Consider the following 11,231-nt stretch of genomic DNA (forward strand, 5'->3'; position numbering starts at 1 on the left):
AATAAGGCTACCCTTATTCTACTATAAAGAAGTAATCACGTATATATAAACACTCTTAAATAACTACTATCGACCTAATTAGAGTAATTAAGAGATTAATTAACCTACTTATTAATTAACTAACCGATAAACTAATAAAGATATCTTCTAACGTATCTAACGCCAAATAGAAGGCGGCCGCTACTACCCTTATTAACTAAAGGCATTAGGTAGTATAGGAGCACGCTATACACGGTAAATCTACCTCCTACTAGAATAACTATCTTAATCTAAAGCTAAGCGATAAGGAGGCTAACGCCTATCTCCTCCCTATACCTACGCCGCCTAATATCCGTAAATATAAGGCCCTTACCGTAGACCCTAATATAGTAAAGGAGGCTATAGCTACTCTGTCTTCTTCTATTACGCTAGAGGGCGATAAGGCCACGGACGCTATAAACCCCGCCGCTACCACGGCTACTACTATAGCGGCTATAGCCGCCGGTAAAGAAAAGACGGCCGCCCGCCGGAAGGTTATAATTACGGCTATAATAAAAGAACTAATAACCAGGGTACGTATATCTATTAATAACCTCTCTAAAAAAGGGCGTATACGCTACTTATAAGATCTCCGCGTATACCGCGAGGAAAAGGCAGACTACGACGTGTAGTAGAAGGAGCTTAGTAAGGTACGCTCCTATATTAAAAGAACCGTCTACACTATATTACGTAGCCTCCTCGCCTAGCTATAGGATAATACCGTAAATAACGTATAAGCTTAGATTACTCTCCTATACGTGTACGCAGGACCGACCCCTATAAACGTCCGTGAGGAAGCCTTAGTCCCATATTAACGATACACTACGCCTATAAAGGCTATACCTAAGGATATAGACGGCTAAGTTATAAGCCAGAAAATAGCGATAATACACTATAAATATATAGGCGTTTTAAAGCTATTAAGCGCGGACTATTAGCCAGAAGACGCGTTAAAAGCTATGAGACCTATCGCCCGGAATAAAGCAATAACTACCTAGTAAATAACTACGATAAGATTACGGAAAATAAGCTAATAATTAACGACTTCGTAAAGGCTCTAAGGGCGGTTCTTAGTAGTATAAAGAGCCTATAATCCTCCGCTATAAAGCCTAGAGTTAGGAGAGGCACCTTTAATACCTTTAGGAACCTCCCCGATACTAAGGATACTACTAATAATAAAGATAATAAGAATTGTCCTCGTAGTAATACGTCCGTAAAGGCTATCCCTCCCGTAATAAGGAGGCCTTATAAGATATATAAGAACCCCTATACTACCGCCGCCTATTAGTACATAAGGCCGGATATACGCCCTTATACCTAGCGCGGCCGCGAAGATATTATAAAGGTTATAGAAAAGAAAATACGTAACTATAGTTTTAAAAGCCGCGTAAATACCGCGATATAGAAGAGGCAGGAAGCAGTAGCTACTACTACTAATAAAATAAAGGAAATATAGAAAGATTAACTCTATAATATTACGCCTACGACTATAATAGTTTATAAAGACTTATCCGTTACTATGACGGGACTAGGAGCCTACCTAACCTAAGGGGTAACGCGTTATTGTATAATGATACTATTAAAATTATAATAAGAATAAGGGGTATCCCTTTCTATTAACTAAGCCAGCGCGCTATTATACTACGCGATCCTAGACTTAGGATCGTTAATCTATATCTTTAATAATCGAGGCCGTTTTACGGCCGTTAGACTACCCACGGATACTTTATTATCCTTTTAGGGAGGTACTTATAAGGCTTCTATCCTCGGATACGGAGATATTAAGCTACGTATAGAATCTCTATTAGGCACGAAGAGGCTATTACGCCTCCGTGATATTATATACTATAAGGAATTCGTCACTAATATAGTCTCGGAATGTTAGCTACGTTTATAAGGTTACCGCTAGGATACCGTAAATACCACTATTATTAGCTCCACTAATAACTAACCTATCTATAAGCTACTAGATATCTCTAGGTAGTATATAATCGAGCGCGCAGAAGCCACGGCTACTACAGCGTTCGCGGTCTTAGTAAGGCACCCCCGCGATAACCCGTATAGAAAATGTCAAAGGTATCCTCGTCTGGAGTGGCATAATACTGATTAACCGACACGTCCTAGGTGAATAGTGGTTCGTCTATAGGTGATAGGTTTCAGAATGCTTAGATTATTCCTTACCCGCCTTAAGAAAGAGGTCCCTAAGGCGCCCTTTTTATAGCTATCCGGGGTCTAACTAGAATCCTCCTATCTATCCCCGGCTAACTCCCTTAATATAAGACTATCACACCTAATATCTTAACCTTTATCCTCCTATTAACTCCTAGTAGTCCCACCTCTAACTTCCTATAGCCTAATATCTAGGAATCTAGATATAGCCTTAGCCCTTTTAAGTCGTGGTGATATCCCTCGTGGATACTATCCCTTAGCTATATAATAGCGAGACTATAGCGATAACTTATTAATTCCAGGTATACCTACTACTAGACAGGCCCTTCTAGATCGTGGACCTAAGTCGTATAGATACTATCCCTTAGCTATATAATAGCGAGACTATAGCGATGACCTATTAATTCCAGGTATACCTACTATTAGATAGGCCCTTCCAGATCGTGGATATAAGTCGCGTTGATACTATCCCTTAGCTATACCATCGAGATAGTACCGTATTAATAACCGGTTAGTCCGTGATATGTCTGCTGTTATTAACCCGATAAGCTAAGTATATCTTATCGTCCCTTACTTAGTATATCCGTGACAGAAGATCACGATAACCGCGGTAACCGTAGAAGACCACGGTATAATAGTAGTACGAACGCCTTGGCTATTACGGTACCGATACTCTTATAAAGATCGTCGACGCTACTTAGGGGGTAAAAATAAGAGAACCTTGTATAATAGACTGTAACACGTATAGATAATTATAAGTGCCTACGTAGATCCGGCGGATACTATCCCTTTACCCGTTAAAGCCCGGAGAGGCCCTAGCTATCAATTTTTATAATCTAAACGAGGCGGAGTTATTAGTAGACGGCCTATGTAAGTCTATTATATTCGTTATAGACGGATATATAGGTTATACGTGGGATTACTACCTATAGAAACAAGACTAAGGCTCTATCTTATACGTACTAAAAGACGTTTTTACCCTACTTAAGACCTAATTTAACGCTAAGCCACGCGTTCTATAGGCCGATTCTAAGATATTTTAGCACCTAGAAGTCGTTGCTTGCCTCGCTACGAAGGGGGTAGAAGGCTAGCCGTTAGCACTATATTTATAGAATTAAAATAGCGTTATAGAACGGATTAAAGGCATCGTTAAAAGGAGGGCGAGGGCTAAAAGGATTAAGGCTCATCTGCCTATATCTATCTAGCCTAAGATCTTTAAGACTACTATATATCTATATAATAGGATGCCACGATATATTAATAACTAGCGAACGCTATATAAAGGCCTACGCGGCCGTTAAGCTAACCTTACGCACCTATAAGCTTACGGCTATAAAGCCTTTATGAAAACGCGCGATACCTAACCTACAAGGAACCGTCTATAAAGGCTAGAACCGAAGGTATAGATCGGTTATCACGTCGGATACTAATCCTCGAATATCTTCTGTATCTAGCTATTACACCTAATAGATATTATTACTATGAAAGACGTGGTCTTTAACGAAGATAGGATATTTAACGGCAGGATTAAAACGCTATAAGCTATAGCTTCCACTAAGGAAATCGGGGAACACATATAATCTATCCGTATTACCTAATCTAATAAGACCGCGAATATGCTACTATTAAGGGGTATAGCCGTTGACGTATTAGATCTTAAGTCAGAAGACTTTAACGCCACCGCTATTACTACAAGTAAAGGCGATACCACCGCTAGTACTACGGATAAAAGTATGGCCGCCGCTATTACTACGAGAGAGGCCACTACTATTACTATAGACTATATCACAACTTATTACAAGGTCCTAAATCTATAGCCTAATACCTAGGCTATAGATTTAGAACCTCGTAACTCTAACACCACCGCTATTACTATAGGAGAGGCTATTACTATTACTATAAACTATATCACCGCTATTACTACGGGCACCGCTATTACTACGGATACTAGTATTATTATAGGAGAAGACTATACTACCGCTTTTACTACGGGTAAAAGTAATAACACCGTTATTACTATGGGCCAGGAAAACGCTACCGCTATTATTACGGGAGAGGCTACCGCTATTACTATAGACACCGATACTATTACGGATACTCCGCAGTTTACCGCTACGAGGTTCGAACTGTTTCCTACGCCTCTAATATCCCCGGAAGATCCTGCGCGCGCGTTCCTTATAGCGTTAGCAGTGGTTAGGGGCGTTAAGGTAGAAGGAGATAATAATAACTAACGGGCAGCCGTGGATACCCCTAAGGGGTGCCTATTAGCCGTACGCGTATTAGCCGCGCGCCTATCTATCGTAAGTATTTATAAGACCGAGAAGGTATAGAACGATAACGCCTAAAAGGCATTCTTTAATACTATAAGGACTTATAACCCTATACGTGCGAGGAAGTAAGCTATTAACGACGGCGACGTCGGTGCTATAGATGCTACTCCCTTTAATACCTCCTAGCCGCTATCGTATATAACCCGCGAGGATCTCCCGCCTCTAATAAACCACTACCACGATATACGCCTCTACCCGCTACGGGAGCGATAGTTATAGGCTAAAGGGGAACACCTTAAGGGGCACCGATAGATAGGCTATTAGTAGGAGGTAGGCGGTAATTAGGCTAATAAGTAATAAGTCCTCGCCTATAAATAGGTATATACCTATAAATTTAATAAGGAGGGCACTCTCCTTGAGTATAAGGCACGCCTTATAGTATAAGGGGATTAATAAAAACGGTTAGAAATAGAAGATACCTACGCCACTATATTAGCCTCGCGGTTCTTCTATATACTAATAGCGATCGCCGCACGATTTAATCTAGAAATAAGGGAGTTTAATACCGTTAACGCGTTCGTTAATGCTAGACTTTAAGAAAAACTATTTATAAAGCTACCGTAAGGCTACGAAGTATTAGGTAGGGTCCTGTTATTACGGAAAGCCCTCTTCGGTTTAAGGGTATCGCCACTACTATAGTAAGGAGAATTCAGCGGCACGCTATAGAGGATAGGCTTTATAGCCGTCCCTAATACCCCCTATATTATAATCCGCGACGGTTTAATCCTATTCTTCTACGTTAACGATAGCTGACTTATATACTATAAAGACCGTAAGACGGACGCCGATAACCTTAAGGCTACCCTTAAGCGAAGCTATAGGTTATTAGGAGGCGAAGAAATCCGTTAGTTCCTAGGAATCAAGGTCCTAAGGGATAGAGCCACCCGTAGGTTATAGCTATTATAATCCTCTTACGTGGAGAAGATCGCGGTTAAATACTACGTAGATATACTTTACCAAAGACTATTAAAGGTTCTATTATTAATAATAGAACCGCTAATACCACGTAATAGTATACGCGCGACGATTCCCGAGGTCTGTTAGTATTAGGGTATAATCGGTTCTATCCTATACGCCGCTATCGTAATAAGACGTAATATCGCGTTCGCCTATTCGAAACTTTCCTAATATAATATTAACCCCTTATCTAACCACCTTAAAAGAGCTTAATAAGCGCTACTATTCTTATACTATATAAGGCACTATTACCTAGAATTCGGTGGGGATAGACTCTTTCTAACTATAAACGACGCGTCCTTTAGGGATAATCTAAACCGGAAGAGTTTATAAGGATATACAATAAAGCTCTTCGGCGCCACCGTTAACTAAAAGGCGGGTAAATAACCGATAGTCACGATATCGTTAATATAATCGGGACTACTCGCTCTTATAGAGGCCGCTAAAAAGACGTTATTTATTAGCCGGATATTAAGGGATTTAGAGCTTCGGTTAGACTAATAGTAACTATAGCTATACTACGATAATTAGTAGACTATTAACCTTATTAATAAGAAGGCATAACGCCTGCGAATAAGGCTACGGCACGTCGATATTTATAACTAGTAGGTATATTAGTTAGTATAGCAGGGCCTCTTTAAGGTTATATACGTTAATACGAAGGAGATAATCACGGACGGTTGAATAAAGGTATTACCGGAGGCAGGGATTAAAAGATTATAGTAATAGCTTAATTTAACTAATTAAAAGGATCGTATTAAGTAGTCTAAATAATTATATAAAGAGATTAAACACGCTAAAGCTATAGCCGTAGTGACTACGAAGGCCCCCGAGGGCGTAGTAGATCCGATAGATATAGATCCGATTAAGTAGATCCGGCTAATCAGGATTAAGGAACTAATTAAGATAGAATTAAATTAAACGGTTAAATAGGGCGGATTTAGATCCCTTTTACGAGGGCGTTTTCCCCTAGCGGTTAATTCTTTAATAGAAAAGTTAAGAGCGTTTAGTTTAAACCGAAGCCTCTAATTAGTTAGTTAACCTGGGAAGACCCACCTTAACTAAGAGGGTGTATCGTATAGGCACACGGACTATAACGTGGTCTATAGGCCATCTAAGGGGAATCCACGCTATAACTAAGGGCTTTGGATATTAGGGACCTCGGGTATCAGGATATAATAGGGGCGGATACCGGAAAAGACCGGATAGATCTAAATAACTTAGTACCTATAATAGAGTCTTTACCATCCAAACTAAGAGCATAAAAGACTCTCCCAGATATAACTTAATATAATACACATACACGAGATTTCTACTCTACTAAGTTAATAATCTAAGTGCCTTTTAATGTGCGACAGGTATATCATGAGTTGGACGTCTAAAGCGGCAGTTCCTTAGATTAGATATCCTACCAGACATACGACTCGACCTTGCACTCCAATTCTACGGCACTAAGATTTCTGCGCATGCTTTTTTTGTGCACCTACTATTCAGGAGAAGATGAATGTCGTACTGGGCAATCATTACGAAGGAGGTGTTACGTGTAACACCAAAACGGATATATTATGTGTGTGGAAAGGAAGCTATCTATGTCGCGATAGCTGGGTGCAGACCACTATATAACTATAAAAAGTACCTATACTAGTAGGGATTTCCCTTTTAGTGTACCTAGTCACTTTTAAATCTTTATAGTTATAAGCCCGGGAGGATCAGTCTTATAACTTCCCTGCTAAAAGTCACCCGTGTAAGATATATCTATAGCACCTGTTTTTAGAGACAGTAGTTATTCGTAGAGCTTAAGCCTAATTAAGCAGCTATAGTACTAAGCAGAGATAGTACTTATAAGCTATCTTCTCGATATCCGCGCGTTATAGCCCGTAAGCACTACGATAAGTCCTTATAGGCTAGGGGGTATATCGTAATCGCTGGGTACAGACCACTATATAACTACTAAAAGTACCTATACTAGTAGGGATGTCCCTTTTAGTGTACCTAGTCACTTTCAAATCTTTATAATCTAAAGTAGGTCCTCGGCTAAAGCCTCGAGGTTTAGCTACCTGGATATGGTAACCTGATTAGTTAGCCGTGGGCACGGACTACCACCGTGACACACCCCTATAGGCAAAGCTCTTTTTTTCTTTTTTTGGTTTTTTTTAATTCATTACGCGCATACAGTCCTAAAGCTATGGCGCGGCGCCTGTCGCCCTAAGGGCTAAACGGTATTAGAAGCTAGGTATAGTAAAATAGTGTAGTAGTAGTAATAAATAAATGAAATCCTCCGTAATAATCTGCCTAATAGACCCAATAGGTAAACAACCAAAGTAAAATGACTAGACCGCAGAATCCGAGGTTTACGCCCTGTACTACTCCACCGAAGCTATTTTAGTAGCTAAAAGATAGGCGTGTAAGGCCTGTCTTCCTCTTTTAGTACCGAATAATAGCGGTAGAGATAGCGGTAGGCCTGCTAGGGCTTCCCACAGGGCTCTTCGTTCGTTTGTATAAAAAGGGTAAGAAAGAATAAGGTATACTGTATCCTGTATAGGGGAGCCGGGATAGGAATAGCGGTCGTTAGCGTAGTTTTAGGCCCTTTTTTAGTGGGTTTTTAGGTATCCGAAGCCGGTTTTTAACTATGTAAAAGCCGATTTTACCCACCTAGGGCCTTATATTAGTAGTGGTTTTCGGGAGAAACGGAGGTTATCGCGGACTAGTCGACTATATAGGCGGCCTAATCGAACCGATTTACCTCTTTTTCCCTCCTCTTCTTCGTGATTCTATAAGGCTTTTTAGTCTTAAATGAGGGCTTTATTTACCCGGCCTTTAAGGTAGCTAAGGGTAACTAAGCTAATAGATTTAGTAGCTTTTTCGGGGTTTAACGCCCCTTTAGCAAATACAAGAGCAAGTTCGACACGCCAATTACCGACGGGCGCGTAATAAGAGCAAAATCGATAAAAATATTAGGATAGAGATTATAACTACTACCTCCCTCCCGGGATACTATCGTAGCGGCACTATAATACCGGCGCTACGGTATAGCCGGAAGAGTCGTGGGATAGCGTCGCCCTAACCATAATTATATAGAATTCGTAACGGACCCACTTTTCGTAATATAAGCGCTCCCTCCCTCCGCCCGTGGCAGGATATAGCGCGGAACCGATATAAGACTAAAAGGGGATTACCACCCCCCCCGGAACCAAGAGTAACTAAGATTAGGTTAGAGATTTAGGCCCTACTAGCTAATAGGAACACGATTAATTAGGTCGTAGAGCTAGTAGAGGAATTAATCACGATACGTAGTACCCGTAAAAACGCCGGTGCGATACCGCTAGCGTACCTACACGTAACCGTCTGTTATATTATCCGTAAGGAACTCCGAAAAGGAATAAGCGGTATAAGAGAGACTTAGGCTAATATTATAGCCCGAGCACCCGCGGTAGCGCCGCCACGGGACCCTGCCCCCCTTAAAGTAATCCCTGCTAGGTATTACCGGGAGCTAATAGTCCGCTAAGGAACCCTCCCCGAAGACTAGCCCCTTAAAGCTAGGACCCCTAAGGAAATTATTTAAGCTATAAACGCTACGATTACCCGATATAACGCCGTAACGGCACGGAAGCTACTTAGCCGTGATATCTGCCTTACCTTTACCGAAAGGGTATAGAGGTGGACTACTTATAAGGAGTAATAGGTTAAAAAGGCTTTCGGTAAAAGAGCTACCCTAGCCGCGTAAACCTACCCTATACTTACTAAGGCTATCTCCTAGGAGGTTCTTAACGCCCTATCCGAGGAGGACCTATTAGTATCCCTATAAGATATTAACCCAAAGGCTAAAATCCTTTAGGCGTAATAGCGAGTACCCCGCCGCGGTACTACTAGGGTAACGCTCCTCCTTATTAAATCGGCTTTACCGGAAGGGGTAGTAAGCCTTATCCGGAATACCCTCCTTTTCGAAGGGGGTAGTTATATCTACGAACTATACGATTCTAACCTTAGCCCCCTAAGGTGCTATAAGTGCCTATACTTCGGTTATAAGGCTAACGGCTACCCGGCGGTAAAGAAGGTATACTATTATTACGCTAAGTCCGAATTAGCGTACCTATAAGGCCTAGGGTATTACGACGCTATAGCGCCTAGCCGACCCCGCCGCTATACCGCCTATACCGGAGACTATAATACTTTCGACAATTTATACCGGCTATTTAAGAAAGAGGCCGAGAAGACTCGCGAAGCGTATAAATACCGAGCTAGGGACTTCGATATTACCCGCTAGACCGAAGCGGTATACCCATAGTAGCCGTAGATTTTCCCCCTGATTATTATCGTCTAAGACTAGGATAGGCCCCTCTATAAGGGCCGTGGACGCCCCCCGAAAAGGATTAAAGAATATAAGGGCTCCCCGATACTAGGCCTTATAAGCGCCTATATAGTCCCTCGCGGGACTAGTAAGGTACTATAGTAGGAACCCTAGAGCTAGACCCCGGTTATACCGGGCACGTTATCTTAACCCCCCCTCCCCTATTAATTAATGGAAATCTATATCCTTTTATAGAATATAGAGAGGAGTTAGGCGAGGCGGGAGCTACCGCTCCGGTGCCGCGCCGAATACGACGTGATAGTAATCTAGGAACCCGCCCTTAATAGTTTCACGAAAAGCCCCGCCTACCCCTTCTAAGGGGTATACCAGCTAATCTAGGGAGGAGGCCACGCCCTTTTATATATCTATAAGAGATACCCGCTATATATATAGACGTAGCGGGCCTACCACGATACGTACGCGGTTATATTCGGGACTAAAGACAATACCCTTATAATCTTAGTCAATCAACTTAGAGAACTACTAGTTAGCTAGGATTCCCTAAAATACGCCTCTATAAGATATATTTAACACGGTACCGCTACGGGGCTAATATATCCTTATAGAGGACTTTAACCTATACTACCCCTTATAGTTATAGCTACCGCGGTATTACCCCTAAACCGATACCCTGCTTACCCTTACGACCCGGTAGAACCTTAACCTAGTAACCCCCCCCGCAATAACTATATAGCACTGCCCGAGCCGGCGTGCTAGCACTATCGACCTTATATAGGTAACGTAAGGGCTCCGCTACGACTTTAGCGGCCCGGATAAGACCGTTATCGGGTCTAACCACTACTTATAGATAGCCTGAATCCTTATAAAGACGGACACCTTACCGACTACCGCGATAATACTACCGCGGGACCTAGCCGGGCCCTGCTAGGTTTAGAAAGACTTTAACCCCTTATAGGTCCCCTAGCTCGCTACACGGCTATAGTAGACCGGCCCCCTTATATTACTAGAAGATATTGACTTAGTACTGGATAACCTAATAGCAGACCTCATAAATATAGCCGATAAGGCCACGCCGCGCCGCTATAGGGGTACCCCTAGACGCCTATCTACCCCCTAGTAGAACGCGGAGCTAACCGCCCTTACCTACGAAGTAAGGCGCTTTTACCGTAGATATATATCCAGGAAGTCCCGGAACCGATAGGATAAGTTCTAGGAAGCGGAGAGGCGCTAAGATAAGGCCGTGGCGGTAGCAAAGCGGATATACTAATAGCACCTAGTCTACTTAACCGGAAAAGACGATAGCTTTTTTTAGCGGCTATAGAAATAGATATAAATTAAAGGGAGTATACTACCGGACCCCTTATCGGTGCTACTATTATGCTAAGATAATAGCGATTACCCGGTAACTATATACGCAGAGAAGGCCGAAGTCCTAAACCGGAAATTCT

Source organism: Sodiomyces alkalinus (assembly GCF_003711515.1).
Source record: "Sodiomyces alkalinus F11 unplaced genomic scaffold SODALscaffold_1, whole genome shotgun sequence".
Classification (NCBI taxonomy): domain Eukaryota; kingdom Fungi; phylum Ascomycota; class Sordariomycetes; order Glomerellales; family Plectosphaerellaceae; genus Sodiomyces; species Sodiomyces alkalinus.